This window comes from Phoenix dactylifera, chromosome 18, assembly GCF_051530095.1.
Source record: "Phoenix dactylifera cultivar Ajwa chromosome 18, Ajwa_hap1_PhDact_Kaust_v1.1, whole genome shotgun sequence".
Classification (NCBI taxonomy): domain Eukaryota; kingdom Viridiplantae; phylum Streptophyta; class Magnoliopsida; order Arecales; family Arecaceae; genus Phoenix; species Phoenix dactylifera.
Genome location: NC_143207.1, coordinates 15,744,176 through 15,765,514, shown reverse-complemented (window position 1 = coordinate 15,765,514; position 21,339 = coordinate 15,744,176). Strand labels below are relative to the sequence as shown.

At 43.2% G+C, this 21,339-nt stretch overlaps 1 pseudogene across 1 annotated transcript; it reads right to left on the bottom strand.

Moving 5' to 3' along the window:
• Window positions 1-8,846: 8,846 nt before the first annotated feature.
• LOC113462704 (disease resistance protein RPS5-like) lies at window positions 8,847-13,769 on the bottom strand (annotated as a pseudogene). The gene is made up of 5 exons (XR_016398984.1): window positions 10,652-13,769; window positions 10,521-10,572; window positions 9,791-10,366; window positions 9,280-9,393; window positions 8,847-9,104 (listed from the first exon to the last, which is right to left on the bottom strand). The product of XR_016398984.1 is annotated as a disease resistance protein RPS5-like (transcript).
• Window positions 13,770-21,339: the final 7,570 nt, after the last annotated feature.

The window sequence follows — 21,339 nt, the reverse complement described above, 5'->3', positions numbered from 1 at the left end:
CTAGATATGGAGTTGTTGCCTCTCGGATAAGGTCCATAAGTTCCCTACCTCAGTGAATCCTCCGTCCTTCTGGAATCAAAGCAACAGCAGCAGGGGGGGTTCTATATACACCCCCCCTATTGCTAAGGACACCCCCAAAAACCAAAAAAAAAATACCCAAACTAACCTTTAGTGTAATTACCATATTGCCCTTGAAATTTTCTCATTACACCCCCCCTTCCTCCTCCTCTGTTTCGTTTTGAAAAGAAAAAAAAAAAAACACCCCTCAAACCCCCCTTAAACCCCTCGATCCATTTACATCGTTTAGGTGATCTTTGAAGGAGATTTAAGCCCCATTCGAAGCATGGACAAGCAACTAGTGATTTGGGACGAAGAATCGGCCGCAAAGGTACGTGTTCCACCTTGTTTCGAAATTTTTTTTTTTTCACGGTTCGTGCTCCGTTCGGCACTGGATCGCCGAACAAAAGGCTTCTGTTCGGCTGAACAGTGCCGAACAGAAGCCTTCTGTTCGGCAACCCTCAACCGAACAGAAGCCTTCTGTTCGGCTGCACAGTGCCGAACAAAAGGCACTGGTTCAAAGAACCAGTGCCGAACGATTTGGGGAGGCGGGGGGGGGAGCTACCTCGAGGTGGTCGTGGAGGCGCCGGCGAGGTGCTCGTTGCTCGGGAGATGGCCGGGGAGGTGGTTCCGGGAGAAGCCGGCGAGGTGGTCGGAGATCGGGAGAATGCCGGCGACGAGAGGGAGAAGGGGGAACGGGGGGGTTTTGGGCGTTGGCGAGGTGCTTTGGGCGGAACAGTTCAAAGGGAGACGGAGGGGGTTTGGCCGCCGGCGAGGTGCTTGAGGCGAGGTTTTTTGGGCGGAAGGAAGAAGCCGGCGGGTGTTTTGGAGGGGAAGAGCGGGGTGGGGGGGTTTTGGGGAGTGTATAGAGCAATTTAGGTGAGGGGGTGGGGAGAGTGGGGGGTAATTTAGGAATTTTTAATTTTTTAGGGGTGTCCTTAGCAAATGGGGGGGGGGGGGTGGGGGGGGGGGGGGGGGGGGTGGGGTAGAGAGTATTTAATTTTTTTTTAATTTTTGGGGGGTGTCCTGAGCAATAGGGGGGGTGTATATAGAACCACCCCAGCAGCAGCCGTCGCCACTGCGGCTCCTTCCATTTCCTTTTTTTTTTTTTTTTTTTTATTCCGTATCTATAGCCACCCCATCATCATTAAGGGTGAGATGGCATACCGCCACCTATCGATTGTTGCCCTGCGGAGTGGGGAGGCGTGATTTAGGGCTTAGGGTAAGTATTGCTGTACCACTCCACCCCCCCCCCCCCCCCCGGCGGAGTGGGGAGGCGTGATTTACGGCTTAGGGTAAGTATTGCTGTACCACTCCACCACCCCCGCGCCCCCCCCCCCCCCCCCCCCCCCCCCCCCCCCCCCCCGCGGCGCTTTTTGCATTTTTTTTAATAAAAAAATATTTTTAGCTTGATTTTCACCGGTGGATTGCGGGCTGCGGGCCTAAACAGATAATTCGGATCGGGTTGCTGGATAAACGAACCAAAATTGATCCAAAAAATGAGTTGGGTCAGGCCCGGGTCGAGCTAAGATTCAGTAAACCCGGCCCGTTCTGGGTATACTGAATCTCGATCCGATCCAAACACGACCTGATCTATTTTTTTTGATTAATTTTAGATCGTTTATCTAACAATTTGATCCGAACCAAACATGAATTATCCGTTTAGGCCCATAGCCCGCAGGCCCACAATCTACCAGTGAAAATCAAGTTAAAAATATTTTTTATTAAAAAAAAAAAAGAAAAGCAGAAGGTGGGGGGAGTGGTACAATGTACTTGCCCAAGCTTTAGATCTCGCCTCCCCACTCCCTAGAACTACACTACTGGCAGAATGTTATGTTGCCCTTAATGATGATAAGATAGCTATATATACGGGTGGCCCCTCTTCCCTCTTCTCGTGCGAAATCGGATGGCCTTCTTTGTTCTCGCCACCTATTCATGAGGTGGTGGAATATCACGTCGCTCTTAATGACGATGGGATAGCTATAGATACAGGCAGCCCCTCTATCTCCTTCCCATGCGAAATCGGGTGGTTTTTCCTGTTCTCACTACGAAGTGAAAAGATTTTTTTGGGTTGGAATGTCATGTCGGACTTAATGATAATGGGACGGCAATAGATACGGGCGGCCCTCTCCTCCCTTCTCATGCAAAATCGGATGGCCTTCCTTGTTCTCACCACCTGAGGGGGTGGAATGTCAAGTTGCTTTTAATGATGATGGGATGGCTATAGATACGGATGGCCCTTCTCCCCTCTTTTCATGCAAAATCGGGTGGCCTGTTCTCACCAGGGGTGGTTCTATATACACCCCCTCTATTGCTAAAGACACCCCAAAAACTAAAAAAAAAATACCCAAACTAACCTTTAGTGTAATTACCATATTGTCCTTAAAATTTTCTCAGTACACCCCCCTTCCTCCTCACTGCCGCCTCCTCCTCCTCCTCCTCCGCCTCACTGCCGCCTCCTCCCCTCCCCCTCCTCCTCACTGCCGCCTCCTCCTCCTCCTCCTCCGCCTCCCCCATCACCCCTCCTCCTCCTCTTCCTCCCCCCTCCCCCCTGCGCCCGCTTCCTCCTCCTCCCCATCCCCCACCTCCCCGTCCTCCTCCTCCGCCTCCCCCCTCCTACCCCTCCCCATCCCCCGCCTCCCCCATCACCCCTCCCCCTCCTCCTCCTCCTCCCCATCCCCCACCTCCCCGTCCTCCTCCTCCGCCTCCTCCGCCTCCCCCATCACCCCTCCGCCTCGTCTTCCTCCCCCCCTCCCCCCTGCGCCCGCTTCCTCCTCCTCCCCATCCCCCACCTCCCCGTCCTCCTTCCTCCTCCTCCCCATCCCCCACCTCCCCCCCCTCCTCCCCTCCACCTCCCCGTCCTCCCCCTCCACCTCCCCCTCCACCTCCCCGTCCTCCTCCTCCGCCTCCCCCCTCCTCCTCCGCCACCTCCTCTCACTCCTCTTCCCCCACCTCCCCGTCCTCCTTCCTCCTCCTCCCCATCCCCCACCTCCCCCTCCGCCTCCCCGCCGCCTCCCCGTCCTCCTCCTCTGCCTCCCCCCTCCTCCTCCGCCGGCGAGGTGCTCGTTGCTCGGGAGATGGCCGGGGAGGTGCTTGAGGCGAGGTTTTTTGGGCGGAAGGGAGAAGCCGGCGGGTGTTTTGGAGGGGAAGAGCGGGGTGGGGGGGTTTGGGGGGGTGTAGAGAGCAATTTAGGTGAGGGGGTGCGAAGGGTGGGGGGTAATTTAGGAATTTTTAATTTTTTAGGGGTGTCCTTAGCAAATGGGGGGTGCAGAGAGTATTTAATTTTTTTTTAATTTTTGGGGGGTGTCCTGAGCAATAGGGGGGGTGTATATAGAACCACCCTCTCGCCAGGAAGTAAAAAAGTGTGAACTAGTGTTAAATTGTTGATGAAGTGGGATACACACAGTTTGCAAAAGCTGGAGAGCATTAGATGAATGTTGTGGACCCCATTATCACAATATTATGGAGTTTAACTTGAGGGTGCCAATTAGTAAAGATGATAAATCTCCTAAAATTGGTACAAAAGACTTCGATGCAATTACTGCTCTCATCTTAGATCAGTTCACGGGCCGGACAACCTACTTAACCCATTTAAGCCCGAAACATTTTGAGCGTTCCTGCCCTCACCTTAGACTTGTTCATGGAATATCCTCTGATTACAAATGCATGTTTGATTGTTCGCATGGAGAAGTGAGGCGTAGTGATCAAGATAGCAGCATCATATTCCTTGCCCCCATGAATCTCATCCAGCTGTCCTGACTTAAGCTTCAACAGCTTACACTCATCTGGTAGTCTTTTTTGAAGAAAGGTAAAAGACATATATGTCAATGACCAGACGTGTCGCAAGGACAGCTATCTACAATTCGAAATGGAAAACATATAACAGATGATCTCGACTGCATGTAGCCTGTTTCACGTATTGAAATATGGTTGAATTTTGAAACTAGCTAAGTGGACTCATCTAAGTCCTAGGATGAACACCAAGTCTTACAACCAATGTATATGAAAAAAATGTATCATGCCCGAAATGTTAAGAGTTTTTAATTTATAAAATTATTTAAATTTTAAAAAATAAAAAAATAATTTTAGCTCTGAAACTTTTTTCTTTTTGTTTCACATCGGATATATGGAAGTAACTCTTCTTGCTTCAATAGAATTTCTTTCCCAAAAAGCCCAAATTGGGCTCCGTGGGATTGGGCTAGTGACCACATGCATGCGAAAGAATTTAGTCGAGGTCAACAAAATTATCAAAATTAATTTAAATTATTCCTTCTGAGAGTATGCCATTTACATACCTACTTTAAGCAATCCCAGTACTCTTCTTAACATGTTTATAATAACTTCTTTGAATAAACAACCAAGAAAGACAAGATAATAAAAGCACGAATTTTTTTTATTGAGATAACTAAAAACGTGATGTTATCCTCGCAATTTTGAGTAATGCTACAAGTTTCTCATTATGTGCATACAAACAATTCTCTTACCATATGGTAAGACGAGTTTGGTACAACATGCATGATTTGTTGCCGAATACAAAAAGTTGGTCGATTGTGGAGTTCTTAAATCAGCATTTGTGAGTCCAATGAACCTAGAAGCATTTTCCATTTCTAAATGATAACTTTTGCAACTTTCTCTTTTGAGCTTGTATAACTTGGAACAGAGTTTTGTTTGTCTTGGGTATCAAGAGACGCCAAAACATGAAGTTGAAACAAGCTTGTTAGGATTCATTATACAAGAGGTCATATCCTAGTGACAAATGTTGTTGAATCGAGCTCTGTGGGCAAAGAGATGTCACATATGAACATTGATATTATAAGGGTTTATATATATATATATATATACACTATAGATACTTATAAGATGCTACACTCAAGAACCTCAAAAAACATAAACCAAAAAAAAAAAATCTGTCACTATATATCCTCGTATAACGAAATGACTATTTGTTCTAGTTGTTACAATATTATAATGGAAATAGTTTATCTTTCTACAACTTGAAGTGAGCGCGGGATCAAATAAATCATGTAAGCTTAGCCCATGATGTAAATTTAGAAATAAAATAGATGATTCTATTTTGAATAGAGATTTTTCAGGAGTATCCAAGGAAAGGGCCACAAAAAATTGTACCAAGCAATAATAACCACCCAAAAGAAGGGGCCAAAAAAAAAAAAAAAACTTGTACTATTTTTTTCTCTTTTTGAAGATTACCGCGTGCTAGCTACAAAGAAACCATGTTATGGGAAATAGATGTTGCAAAAGTTTCTTGCTCCACCATAATACATGATAGTTTTGATTTATCCTACCATAAATTAACTTGAACATGTCTATATTTTAGACTTCAAGTAATCATGATTGTGAGGTTGTATTTAGCACTGCTCAAACAGATGTTCTTATCCGTTAGCCATAAATTTGGGATCTAGCGTTCCAAGTTCCAACCTATATTGGGTCAACTAGAGCGCATATTGGATCAAAATTTTACTAGCCATAACCAAGTTTGAGTTGTTGAGATTCTTCGAGTGTGAGGACATGTGCGAGCGTATGTTTAGACGTATTAGCTAAGAAGATCTTTGGTCCAAAAGGTCCTTTTGGCGTTACCTGATGAGGCTATTTATAGTCTCCGTAGAGCTGCTCAGGTGGCGGAGGTATGGCCCGTCCTCATCATGGAAGGAGATGGCTTTTAGCTAGATGGTGCGCAACTAGAGCTTGCTTGAGGTGCACGGCATAGGCCATTCTTGTGATCAGTAAAGCATTGGTAGATGTGGCAGGATATGGCTGGGGCAGCATGGCGTCGTCCTTGGTTGTCGTTGGCCAGCAAGCAAAGTATTGCGCCATGAAGTTGTAATGTACGACCACGTATGCGGGCGTGGGTGCGCACGTGGATGCGGTCGTAGGCGAGGTCGAGCTCGATGAGAGGTCGCATCATATACTCGGCGAGGTTAGCCTAGTGGGCGTTGAGGTCAGGCTCGCTCGGAAGCCGCGACATATGTTTAGTGAGGTTGGCTTAGCCTCTCCGATTCTAAGGTCTGCTCTATAGGATACTCCGAACTCGAGGGTTGGGGCATGTTGTTGTATAGGGCGCCCCGAACTTGGCCGGGGCGCGTCGTCGAATATCAAGGGCACCCCGAGCTCGGCCGGGGCGCATTGTCGAGTATAAGAGCGCCACGAGCTCGGGTCGGGGCATGTCGGCGAATATAAAGGCACCCCGAGCTCAATTCGGGGTGTGTCGGCGAATATAAAGGCGCCCCGAACTTGGCCGGGGCGTGTTGGCGAATATAAGGACGCCCCGAGCTTGGTCGGGGCGCGTCGTCGTATAGTCCTGCGGTCGAAAAAGCTCCTTGGCTCGCAGTCGACGCAGCAGGGCGCTCTGAGCTCGGGTCTGGAACGTCATTTTAAGCATCAGAAAGGGGTTGCCGCAGGTCGTAGTAGCGGAGAGATCCGACTGAGGTCGGCTGAGCCTTCGGCAAAGTCCGTGATTGGACTGGCTTCTAGTAGGATCGAGGTCTAGCCTGATCGGTGCTGAAGTATGTCCAGCCGGAGTGGGATGACTCTTTGTCCTGAGCAGGACGGTCCATCCCCCCCCCACTTCTTCAAAAACAGAGCCGAAATTTCCAGGATGCTCGCCTTTTCTTTTTAAATCCGACACCCAAGTAAGAAAAAATGTTCACGATTTACATCAGTCTTCCATGCTGCTTTTCTCCGACTTTATGGAAGCGTCCTACCCTTCCAGCAGGTCGGGCCATATCTTTTGCGAGAAAGAAGGGTTCACCTTCCTTCGTGCAAATCCACCGAGTGCTTTGAAAGGCATGCAGGCTGATGGTTTACAGAGTTCGGATGCTTTGATTTCTATGCGGTGGGTGATCCAAAGGTGGATCGTGCGAAAAAAGGTGAATCCTCAGTTGGCGCGACCCCATCCCCCTCCCAGCATATTTTTATCCGGAATTGTTTGTAAGAAAATATAAAATATATAAATAAATCTACCTCATCCTATCAACTTAAGCTTTAAGATAAGTAATGATTTCAACATGGTATGAGAGGGCTGTTTTCGGGTCTTACCAGTCCAAGTCAACAACTGGTCTTGCGAGGAGAATATTGGAATATAAACTGTTTTTGCTTCTAGTCATTGTGGGTATAGAGCTTAAACTGGGCTGGGGGTTGCCGGTGCTGTGCGGTGCAAGGCTAGCGTTAATTTCTTATGGGTCTTTCTTTTCCTGCCTTATCGTCCCATTCTTCATCTTCTTCGGTTTCCCCAGTCTTTCTTGTCCATGCCCACCGAATCCACCATGCGGTATTTCTCCTATCGAAATAAGATTTCCTTTCTACACAGACTCCGCTCCTCCTAAATGCAGGGAGCATCATAGGATCTCCTGCGAGAACTCCACAATAATCGTCCACTTTTATGGGCATGGGCGCCCGTTTATCGTGGAGCAAATCGACTACACTGATCAGTCAATCATAATTGACGACCCAGGGTTCGGCAATTACTTGCAGATACCAGATTGCATTTTTCTTTATAAATTTGAAACAACCAATCACCTCTTGCTCAAATCTGCAACATATTTTTACGGATAATATGACATGAAGAAAACATTAACAGAAAATTGAGAGAAGACTGTGATTCTCTTCTAAGAATAATATGCTACTGCCATTCGTTTGAGTGCAATCAAAGAATTCTCAACAACAAATAGGCCAGCACATCCTCTATAGCACAACAAACGAGCTCTTTGTTTCTCTCCTGTACAAGCACCAAAAAATCTAAACAGCAACTGCAATTGCAGTTGTAACCTAAGTCTGATCTAAATAATTTCGATTTGAATGGAACTAGATTACTGTAGATCAGCTACTGCAACAAGTTATAACAGAAATAAAACTCGCTGTTTAATTCTTTTCTGAATTGAGTTATATACATATATATATATATATATATATATATATATATATATATATATATATATATATATATGCGCGCGCGCATTAAAATGAAAAAAATGAAAAAAGAAAAGGGCGAGCCAAAGCAATTAAACGTTAGTGCCTCAAAATGCACTATGGATGCCTCTGCTTGCTGCTCTCTTTCTCGCTTTCAAGAGGCAAAGGGATTGGATATCACTTGGAAATTTTGGAGTTGCTCCCAGCATACACTATAATGGTGGAGGTGCTGCCGTGAAGATCTAGGAGTATGAGCAATACTTGTTGAAAAGCTCCTACTCACTTATTGATTGGTGTTCCATTCATGTCAGACTATACTTTTTTTAATTTCATTCTGTCTCCTTAGTCCCAATCCTCTTGCTGGCCCAACCCAACATACATTACACATACATACACACATTCTGTCTGGGCATACTGCAATTGTAGTCTGACAGGAGTGGAGGAGCCACAGAGGCCATTAAAGAGCTGGGATTTTAATTACTTGACAGCAATCTTGGAGTTTAGACCAGATTCCTCCAAAGTGTAAGAGATATTTATGATCATAAGGGGTTCACCAGTCATTGAAACGATGAATTTTTAGGACAGCGAATACACACATTGATCCCAGGCCAGCAACTTTATTTTCATATTTATATTATTTTTGCATGATTTCCATATCAAACACTTATTTTACGTATTACTCATCTATTCTTATTGACAATTATAGTGCACTAATCTAATAGTTAATTTCGCAACAAAACTCATTTATGTTAGTGCTTAATATTGTTGTTTATTGTAACACTCAAAAAAAAAATGTTGTTTGCTGAGTTTAAGATCTGATAGAAAGTAATAAATAATCGACAAATAAAATTAACCATAGCATCAAATGAAGCAATAGAGTAGATGCCGCTTTAGAAATTAAGAGTAACTAAACGATCTGCAATACATACAAACATCCAAGTTCTGCTCTTCTGCGTCTATGAAAGATGAGACTACTGCTTTATTTAAAACATGAGAAAGATAACAATATGGACAGGAGGACAAATAACCCAGTTTTAAAACATCGAGTCAGACCGGTTTGCCACACCTAACCAAGCCAACAGCTCCTTTGCTGGTGAACTGCTCGTCAAATATAGCCGACTCCCCTGCAAGCATTAAACAATGCGTCGTTTCATAATCTTGATTCACTTAGTGCATCATTGTAAAGCACATGTATAAAATCTAAACTTTCTAGTGCTAAAAAATTGCATCTCCAGTTCATCCCATGACTGTGATTGATAGTCATGATATTAAAATGAAGTGCAAAGTGCATGAACCTACCATCTTCATTTGCCATCGGTAAGAGCTGTGATCTTGTGGAAAGGTCATACATTGCCTCCAACGCTGCATTCTTGATAGGCTGTTCATGGTGAGCAGCAAAGACCATGGCATAAGCTGTGAGGAAGTGCGGGCATGTGTTTAGTCCCACATCGGTTATTTACTGGGTAGAACTTGGGTACTTGTACAGGATCAAAAAACCCAAATAATATCTTCCGGCTAGCCATTTTAGATGAAGTTCTGGATTGTTGCAAATGGTATCAGAGCGGACCCGGCCCATAACCTATGTGGACTAGGGGACACTGCAGCACGGATCCATTGGGGCTGACCACGGGCCAATCGTGGTGTTTGTGATTAGATTTGAATAGACTTGAATCCTTAGCCTGACGAGAACGTCAAGGCTTGAACGAAGGGAGTATGTGAGGACCCGTGCGGGCATGTGTTTAGTCCCACATCGGTTATTTGCTGGGTAGATCTTGGGTACTTGTACAGGATCAAGGAACCCAAATAATACCTTCCAGCTAGCCATTTTGGATGAGGTTTTGAGTTGTTACATAAGCCGCCGCTGCGGGGACCATGAAGGTATCATCCCTGCAAAATTCAACATATATGGAAATACAAAGGGAAGGTTTGAGGGATTCATGCATGAATTTTTAACCCTATTATTAAGTCATATTCTGCAATTTTGTAATTCATTCGGAGTTTAAAGGAGAAGAAAGCAAAGAAACATTTACCGAATATCATCTTTGGATCCAAATTCTTCTATTGTTACTTGAATTAAATCTAACAAAAATTATCTGAAGATCTAGAACCAAGCATAGGCATAAGCAAAATCAGTATAACATCTTACGATAATCTGCGAAAATTAAAGTACCAGAGGAATAACCCTGCAATCATGAACAAGGGGTGGCATGCTTACTTTGATGCTAAAAGTAGCTCAAATATCACTCTGATCAGCTAATGCACGCTTCACTCAACGAAGATTGCGTGAATGACTGCCCGAACGCGCAGCGCAATTATTTCGGATGTTGGCATCGATCAAATCCGGTATTGTGGATGCCGCTTGTGACACCTCTAATATATCGTTGATCTGTAAGGCATTTGAAATGGATAATATGAAGCATACTCCTACTATTCAGAGAATTGCAGTAATTGCATTATGAATGGACGATATATGAGCATTCACTGTATACCGTTCAGCTGTAGAGAGAGAGAGAGAGAGAGAGAGAGAGAGAGAGAGAGACCTTGGCCCTGTACTAGTCCACCCCAAACTTGTGCTCGATCCCTGGCGTCAACCTGAACCAGATATAATAAATCATTAGGGAGAAGGAGTGATCGTCTCCTCGAGAAATTATTAGGTGGACCAGCAGTCTACCTCCTTCCCCTCTGGCGGAACAAGGATATTTGGGCACAGGCGGCAGCATGCTTGGCAGAAGGTAGGAAGACTCGGTAATAGCCATCTACCCTCAAACCAACCGTCCTTCAATGCTCCGTATCTTCGTGAAGGCATTCTGAGCAAACCCCCTTTCTCACCCTAGTTACTTGGCCATTTCCTGAAATAGGGGAGAAGGGAGGCTTTCACGTTCTCATCCTGCCACTGTAAGTTTTGCCACCATTCTTTAGCACCGCGTATCTCCCGTAAGGTGCTCCCCATGATCTTGACAGGCAGCTGCTTCAGCTTGTGACAATAATGAATTTCAATTATTTCCAGAGAAGGGAAACTGATTGCGTCGTTACATATGCTAGTCAAGCTCCCTAATTGAGAAAGTTTCATTTCCCTAAGACAACGAAAGGCAGGTGCCAAGTTATAGCCAACATGGTTACCTACTGAATCATCGATCACTCGCTGCATTTTCCAGCAGATTTCTATGTTTAAATTCTCAAGTCGTGGGAGCAGCAGAACCCAATTAGCATTCTCTAACTCAAGGCACTCTAAAATCGTCACAGACTGCAGCTGCGGAAGGAAATTTGAGATCGATACGCTCGTCCAATTTACCACCTTTAATTTTTTGAGGTTCAGGAGTTCGAGATAGGCAAGATCTGGAAGTCGCCAATCCATGTCATGATCCCGATCCTCGCCATCCACCTCCAGCTCCACCAAGGACTCATTGTTTTCGATTGTCAGGCTCTGCAGGCTCTTCAATATTTTGAGGCTTCCAAGTTGGGCTTTGACGATGGATGGTGTCAACTGGATGGATGCCGAGCTGCTCATCCTCGTTATGTGGAGTTGCCGGGTAACTACGTTGTCAAACCTGGAGAGCATTTTGAGGGCCGGCACTGCATTTACCGTAATTTGAAGAGTTGTCGACGACATCACCTTTGAGTTCAGTTCTTCCAGCTCTTCCAAACTTGCTGTATTCTCTTCATTACCATGACCTCTGCCACCTTCAACTTGCCAGACTTCATACTCGGTTCCATAGAGATCAAGCAGCCGCAGTTTAGAAAGATTTGATATCGCACCACGAGGTATTCTCAAGGGAGAAGAACGTACAAAGCTCAGTAGCAAGTACTTCATCTCTTTAAGACATGCCAGCTCCTTCGGCAATGCTTCGATATATGTAGAGGATAAATTAAGATACTGCAACTGAACTAGTCTGCCAATCTCTTTCGGTAAATCCTCCAACTCGGTATTGGATAGATCTAGGTAAGTTAGAGCAGGCATGCATTGGAAAAGGTTAGGTGGGATCCATTTGAGAGACCAATTCCTCTGGAGCATCAAGACTTTGAGACTCGGGCGATCAGGAAGGTATTGGGGCAATTCTGCTATATAATTATTCATTAGCGATATTCTTTCTGTTGCTTCTGCTTCAACCCATTTCTGTTTCACATCTATTGCTTTCTTCAGACCAACACCAGCTTGAACCAACAAATTTATTCTTTTTCTGCCCGCAGTCGGAAGCGATCCATAGTGCTAAGTCTCGAATAACATCATGCATTCTCACCGTCCCTTCATATTCACCAGGCTCCAGCAAGCAAACTCCTTCCAGGATTCTAATGTGTTCGAGACCCCAGCACAAGTTCCCATATGATACATCAATTAAGCCTAGACCCATCCAGCAGTCTATAAGTTCATCTTTCCTAATTAAATAGTCTTCGGGCCACAAGCAACAGGACAAGAAGCATTGCCTCGTCCGGTCATCGCGCAAGCTATCATAGCTGAGCTTTAACACGCGAAACAAATCTCTTTCTTCACCCTCCTCTAGTAGGATCTCCATTTCCTGGATCTCAGCATGCTTAGAGTCCTTCAGCAACTCGATTACGTGCCTCCAGTATACTGGTTCCCTCCGGTCGCGCATGGCCCTTCCTATGGTCTTGAGGGCAAGCGGCAAGCCTCTGCACTCCTTCGCAACCTCTCCTGCAAGATCAGGTATGTCAGGGTGAGAGCCGAGGGTCTGATCACCGACATGAAATTTGAACAGATCCAGCGCCTCTGGCTGCCCCAAGCAGTTCATCTCAATCTGGACGTCGGCGCTCATTTTGCTGCACACGTCCTGCAATCTGGTGGTGAGTATGACTTTGCGCTTATATTGATTCCCTCCGGTGCCGGGACGCGGGATCCCCACATCCTCCAGCTCGAAGCCTCTCCACAGGTCATCCAGCAGCAGCAGGAAGTTCTTGCTCTTGAGGTACTCGAAGAGGACCGTGTTCGCTGGCTGTCCGTGGGCCTCCAGATTCAGTCCCAATTTCTGGGCTATTCCCTTCTGAAGCTTCTCCAGAGTACACTCCTTGGAAGCCACCGTCCATATCACATGGCCGAACGCCGAGCTCCTGTCGCTGCCGAGGAGGAAACTGTTGTTGACGCGGCTCAGGAGAGTGGTTTTTCCGACCCCTCCCATGCCCCTAATCGCGATGATTCCCACGCTATCATCATCGAGGTGGAGCAGGACTTTGTTCACAGTTGACTCAATTGCTACCAACCCGGGAATTGGAGGCATCTCCTGGACCGACGCCGGCGGCAACCTCCTCGCGACGACGATAGAACGTGCTTCAGTTTGCAGCTCCTCCACCACCTTAGCCTTCTTCGTAGCTCTCTCGCCGTCTTTGTAGCTGTAGAGCCAGTTGAGGGGGACTCCCAACACCCTCTTCCTCTTCCGGCAGGCTTCTTCCATTTTGGCCGCTTCACCTGCTTCCGCTTCCACCCTCTTGAGCCAGTCGTCGACTTCCGGAGTGCGCTTGCTCCTTTCTCTCTCGGCGATGTTGATATCTTCCAGGATGCCAGCTCTCGTAGCTTTCAATTTATCCATGGCGTCGGTTAGAGCTTTCACATTTTCTCCACTGAGATCTCTGATGTGCGGGATTATAGCTTCCGCGAGAGCTATCACCTTCCCTGCAACATCAGCAGCATCTAGAATGGGCTGCCCATAGTCGTTCCAGAGTCGGACGAAGAATTGAAGGATTACGCTCAGAGGAAGGAGATTCATGGCAAGGGGAAAGGGGAAAGGGGAAAGTGGATGTGGAAGCAGACACTCCTCTGCCTTGCCGGTTGACAATTTCTATTGATATGTGAACTGAATAGGATAATAGATGTATTGTAGATTATTATAATATTTAATTATTTATATTTAATATTTTTTAAAAACCAGTTAGAGCCTATTTTGATTTTGGATGGGATTTCACCATCTTACTTCTTAAAAAAAAATTAATAAAAAAAAATAAACTATATCCAAGATAAGAGCTTTTATTTTTAATTAGACTATGAGGGATTTTCACCTTAAAGGAATTTTTACCCATATTTGGGGCGGACTTTTGAGAGATACCACTACTCTAAGACTCAAACCCTCAAAGCCTCTATTTGTAAGCAGAAAGGGAAAAGCCAATAATGCTCTCGCATAGAAACGAGAATTTTTCCATTAGAATCAGGCTATATCTTAGATTAAATGGACTGCAACAATGCCAACAAAAATACAAATCTTCAGTTAGATAGCAGTTAGAACGAAAAATCTTAACAGAGCACTCCAGTCAAAAGGAGTACGCCTAAACCAACAAATCACCTCTTCTCAAAAGGAAAAATCTTCTCAATTGCCGTGAAAGATTTTGTTATTTTCCAAGTCTTCTGTTGACCAGAAACCTGTAGGGTTTCCGTTGATCTTTCCTTATCAAACATGAAGAATTCTTCGAAAGAAGAGCCGAAATTTCCACGATGCTCGCCTTGTCTTTTTAAATCTGACACCCAAGTAAGAAAAAATGTTCACGATTTACATCAGCCATCCATGCTGGTTTTCTTGTCCATGCCCACCGAATCCACCATGCGGTAGTTCTCCTATTGACATAAGATTTCCTTTCCACACAGACTCCACTCCTCCTAAATGCAGGGAGCATCATAGGATCTCCTGCGAGAACTCCGCAACAATCGTCCACTTTTATGGGCATGGGCGCTCGTATATCGTGGAGCAAATCAGCTATAGTGATCAGTCAATCATAATTGAAGACCCAGGGTTCAATCAAAGAATTCTGGTGCCATTGGCTTGAGTGCAATCAAAGAATTCTCAACAACAAATAGGCCAGCACATCCTCTATAGCACAACAAGCGAGCTCTTTGTTTCTCTCTTGGACAAGCACCAAAAAATCTAAACAACAACTGCAATGCAGTTGTAACCTAGGTCTGATCTAAATAACTTCGATTTGAATGGAACTAGATTACCGTAGATCAGCTACTGCAACAAGTTATAACATAAATGAAACTCGCTGTTTCTTTTCTGAATTGAGTTATATATATATATATATATATATATATATATATATATATATATATATATATATATATATATATATATTAAAGTGAAAAAATGAAGAAAAAAAAGGACGAGCCAAGGCAATTAAGCATTAGCGCCTCAAAATGCACTATCGAAGCCTATGCTTGCTGCTCTCTTTCTTGCTTCCGAGAGACAAAGGGGTTGGACATCACTTGGAATTTTTGGAGTTGCTCCCAGCTTACACTATAGTGGTGGAGGTGCCACTGTGAAGATCCAGGAGTATGAGCAATACTTGTTGAAAAACTCCTACTCACTTATTGGTTGGTGTTCCATTCTGTCATGTCAGACTATACTTTCTTTAATTTCATTCTTTGTCTCCTTAGTTCCAATCTTCTTGCTGGCCCAACCCAACATACATTATACATACATACATGCACACATACATATAAAAATTTTATAAAATTTTATAAAAATATATATTGTGATAGGACTTGAATCCCAAACCTCAAAGGCATCTAACTTCTATCTTTAACTATAAGCTATAAAAATCATTTTTATTTAGATTGTTTGCCAAATTCTTTATACTCATTTTTAGTTGATATTATCCCCCCTACCCCTCTTTTTTTTTTTTTTTTGGGTACCTGATCCAACCTGAATAACTTGACTCGAATAAAGATTAATCGGGCGGGTCGGATTCCCAATGGAATTACTGTTTTTTGCTGGGACAAGTTTAAAATTTTTGGGCAAATTTTTAATTGGCTTTGGAACACAGTTCGGGTGGTGGAATATTTTTAAATGGGTTTGGTACAAATAGGGCAAAATTTGTGGATACTCCATCTGTTGCCATTCTTAAAAGGGAGTTTGTTGATTGTGGAGTTATTAAATCAGCAGTTGCGAATCCAATGAACCCCGAAGCATTTTCCGTTTCTAAGTGATGATTTTTGTTGCTTTCTCTTTTGATCTTGTATAATTTGGTAAGCAGTTTTGTTTGTCCCGGGTATATATGAAGAGATGCCAAAACATGAAGTTAAAGCAAGCTTGTTAAGATTCATTATCCAAGTGGTCTTATCTTAGTGACAAATGTTGCTGAATCTAGCCCTGTAGGCTTAGTTTAGTTTGCTGGCAAAGAGATGCCACATATGAACATTGCTATTCTAAGGTTTTACACATAGTACCATCCATACAAGGTGCTATACTCAAGAACCTCAAAAAGAAAAACAATATATCACAATCCTCGTACAAGGAAATGATTACTTACCTTTGTTGTTATAAGATTATAATAGAAGCAGTTTATTTTCCTCCAACTTGAAGTGAGCTTGAGATCAAATAAATCCTGTAAGCTTAGTCCATTATGTTAATTTAGAAACCAAATAGATGATTCTATTTTGAATAAATCTGTTATATTTAATTAGGAGTATGTGCATGGGGCTCTTCTTGGTACTACCAAGTCCTGAGCAGTTCGGTGGCATATCATCTCGTGGTCCTCCTATTGGATAAGAGAGCTTTGAAGTGAACCTAAACAAGTACCGCGCAACTAAACAAGCTGGAATAGTAGTAGTTGGCAGGCGGATAGAGTAAAACAATAATAACCAAATTAAAGAAGGGGCCAAAAGAAAAAAAAAACCTTGCACTGCTTTCTTCCTCTATGTGAAGATTACTGTGTTCCAGCCACAAAGAACCATGGTTTGTGGGACAGTTATTGCAAAGTTACGTGATCCACCATATTGCATTATTATGTTGAATTATTTTAACATAAATTAATTTGAATATGTCTATATATTAGACATCAAATAATCATGATTGTGAGGTGGTATTTAGCATTATATTAGCTTAAACATTATGCACGGAATGACCCATACCTAACCTGTGGTGCTCTCGAAAAATTGTTCTCCCAAGTGCAGGAGAATCACACAAGTAGTATAATTCGGAAATCCGAGGTCGATTCATCAGGAAACGATCTATGGATTATTAGCGTAATTTTAGATTAATTAATTCAATAAATTTATGGATTAAGATGATGTTTTGCAAATAGAAAATCAATCAGTAAATAGAGAATCAAAGTTTGGATAGATTAAGATGGTGTAGGGATCTGGAATCCCCTTTAATAATATCAAGTTCATGCGATAAATTCTATGATTCTTTTGTTTTCTTTTAAAAATTATAAGCAGATAAAATTTAATTATTGAGTATGTTCTTGATAACATGAATTCTCTTTTTAAGCATTCAACGTGCCTTAGAATGTCTACGATGAATCAAATAATTGAGGAAGACATGTATCAATAAGCATAAATCATAAAAGAATTTTCAACATATAAGAATCATAACATAATCAAAAGATAGATCGTATAAAGCAAAGGATTAGAATTTACATCATGCACTTGGTACACCAAAGGATCTTCCTTCACCCATCACCAAGGACTTTAGCTCATCATCTTCCTCTCTCTTTCTCACTCTTTTTTTTTAATAACAGAAACAGGGCATCCCCTGTTTCTCTCTACTTTTTTTTTTCTTTCCACTGCAGCAACCCGACTCCTCTCTTCTTCCCCCCCCCCCTCCCCCTCCCCCCCTTTTTGTGTGGGAACCAGAACCCCTCTTATAACAATCTTCACCGCATCCCAGCCGAGATGCTCACGAGCGTTGGAACGGAGGAGCCGGACGGCTGGGCAGTGATCGCGGCTGCTGTGGCGCTTCACGGGCTCGGGCGTTGGGGCTGGGAGGTGATCGCGGCTGGAACGACGCTGAGAACGAAGATGGAGGAATGGATTTGAGGCTCGGAAACGGAAGATTGTGGGATGTTGGGATCCGATGGTTGATTGCTAGCTAATCCGGATGCTGATTCGGAAGGAGTGGATGAATGGGCGTTGGGCTCGGCTGAGAGGAAGGCTGAGACGCGGACACCAGAAGAAGGAATGGGATCGCGGACGCTGTGGAGGAGGCGGATGCTTGGGAGTTGATCACGGCTACTGTGGAGGAGCGTTGATCGGGTTATGAGGCTGAGAAGGGACGGACGCGTGAGCCGATGGGAGATGCGGATGGATCGCGGACGGCAGGGGCGTGGATGAGTGAATCGCGAATGTCTAGGATCGCTGGGACTCAATTTCCGGAAGCTGGGATTACGGGGGAAAGAAGATCATCAGGGATACTGGGAAGCTTCACGGGCTCGGGCAGGATGAGAACGCAAGCGGGTTGATGTGGGAGCTCATCATGGGTGCGGACGATGTGGAGGGGACTCGTTGATCACGGGATGATCGCTGATGTGGCCATTTTGGATCTTCTTGGTTTGATAAATCTAAGCCCTCGGATGTCCCATTGCGTGTTGCCTTAGGATGGCTGGCATATATTCCTCGAGTGCAAGTGTGCTTGAAGAATGGTGGGTTCGATCAAACCATGACGAGGTTGGGCGTATGTGGTCTAAGTTATGCATTTGTCTAGGCCCAATTTATACTAAATACGCATTGTAACTTTGATTTATGATCACCTGCACCCAATCAAAAATTAAAATATTAAATTAGGGACAATATCGTTATCCGTTGGTAATAATACTAATTTAAGTAGTATATAGATCGTACTTTTGTACTCTCATCACACCCTCCAACTAGCTTATTGCTAGTCTCTAGCAATTCAGAGTAAACAATAACATGAGAGTACAAAAAGTATTGGTCAATCCTTTGACTTTTTATTAAAGCTAAAGACATAAAACTAAGATACGTACCCACTTTCGTAGGGCAACACGACTGCACTTAGCACATGCAACAAGCCGTTAAACCCCTAGATTACCCTAGTGGATGAGTGTTGTCTCGTGAGGGTTTTCAGGGATGTTACCCACAAACATCATGAATGATATGACATGAGATCCTAAAAATATGAAATAAAGCCTAAGCTAATACACATGTAATTAATTAATATATATTTTCAAGCACGGCAACTTTCAAAGCAAGAAAAATATGAAAGTGTAGTGTGCATAAAATAGTATGACTTTCTCGGAATACTAATACCTCCACCACAACATGGCACCGCTTGAATTTTAGGTGTACTACTCAAGTTCACAAGTGTTTACTACAGTTTATTAGAGCCTGATCCATCAAATTTTCGGAATATCTCATGTTGTCTAAAATTGTCCAGAATGGTTCGCATAAAAAGAAGGATCTATCAATCCCACCTATATATCCAAAGTACACAGAGGTCCAATACAATGGAGTCAAACCAGCCATTACCACATGTCACTGAGTTCAGCCTGACCAACCCTATTCATGCTTTTTTTTTTATAAACACATATGGTGATTACAATAGTCCAACCCCCTGAGGCTCTAGCAAGGTCCATGTAGCGAGTTTTCGGCCAATGACTCCTGATCCAGTTGGCTCAAGGCATTAGGTAAAACACCACTCGGGCTTAATTACTCGAACCAGACTACGCCACGAGGTTAGACTTGTCATCTCCTCATTTTTTTTTATTTTTTTTATTTTTTTTTCGAAATAGAGAAGGTAAACTGAACCATATAATGTGAATGCAACGTGACTATAGGTCAACCAAGGTCGGAACATAAGGCACTTAGATGATCTAGCCGGGGTATTCAACCTCTATCTTTATGTGAAAACCAAATCAAGAACCTTATAGTATGGACAAGGATACTTGTACTTCTTTTACAGATATGGCTTAATAAAAATACATTAAACAAATGTGAACTCCTGAGGCCTACCTATAATCATTAAATACATGTGCGGGGATCTAATAATAGGTTTTTGATCAGTCATAGTACGCATGTATTCCTTGCCTTAATAGTTGCACAAACTCAATATGAAAATACATGTGCATTTGCTTAGAAATGAATGCAAAAACAATTTTTTTTTTTTTGCAAAATACTTCCCTTCCCCCAACTTAAACATTGCATTGTCCTCAATGTAATAGATACAAGAAAACTATAATGAAAGACAGTAGAGAAAATAATATTGGAGAGAAGAAGAATACCTTGAGCTGTTGATATCCAGAAAATAAAACCTACAAAACTAGAAAAATAATCCTAACTAATATACACATACCTTTGCCTTCATGCTCAGTCATAAGAAGGCTCCCCCAAGGAAAAGGAGTCCTCTTCATCTGCAAAATTCTCAAGAAAAGATTTTAATCTGTGTCCATTTACCTTAAAAATTCTACCATCCCGTAGATTCTCAATCTCAACCGCCGCATGTGGAAAAACAGTTTTTATAATGTAAGGACCTGTCCATCTCGATCGCAACTTACCAGAAAACAGATGTAAGCAGGAATCATATAAAAGAACTTTTTGCAAAGTTTCGAAAGATTTTTTTAAAATTGATTTATCATGTAAGATCTTCATTCGTTCTTTGCAAATTTTAGCATTGTCATAAGCATCTCTGCGAATCTCAATAAGCTCGTTCAATTGCAATTTTCTAGCTAGACCGGCATCATGTAAATCACAATTCAATTTTCTAATTGCCCAATACGATTTATGTTCTATTTCTACAGGCAGATGACACGCTTTTCCATAGACTAGCCGGTAGGGAGACATGCCAAGAATGGTTTTGTATACAGTACGATATGCCCATAATGCATCTGATAGTTTCAAGGACCAATCTTTTCGTGATGGATTTACTGTTTTTTCTAAAATACGCTTGATCTCCCTATTGGCTAATTCTACTTGGCCACTAGTTTGCGGGTGATATGGGGTGGCAACTCTGTGGGTGACACCATACTTTTTTAATAATGTCTCAAAAGGCTTATTACAAAAGTGTTTTCCACCATCACTAATTATGACCTTAGGTATCCCAAATCGTGAAAAAATATTTTCTTTTAGAAACTTCAAGACGGGTTTGTGATCATTGGTCTTACAAGCGACAGCTTCTACCCATTTGGACACATATTCGACCCCAACTAAAATGTACTCTTATCCAAAAGATGGTGGAAATGGGCCCATAAAATCGATGCCCCATATGTCAAAAATTTCAATAGCAGTAATGGGCTGAAGAGGCATCATTTGCCTACGAGTTAGACTTCCAACACGTTGACATGGGTCACATGTCCTACAGAATTCGTGGGCATCTTTAAATAGTGTAGGCCAATAAAAACCACATTGCAACACCTTAGCTGCTGTTTTCTTAAAAGCAAAGTGTCCACCACAAGCATCAGTATGACAGAAAGAAAGTACACTTTGTATATCATGATCCGGTATGCATCGTCTAAAAATTTGGTCATTGCAATATTTAAATAAATAGGGTTCGTCATAGTAATAATTTCTCACTTCGCGCAAAAAAAATTTTCTATCTGTCGACCCCCAATGCTCCGGAATCCGGTTCGTGACAAGAAAGTTTACAATATCAGCATACCATGGCATAGTAGAAAGTGCAAACAACTGCT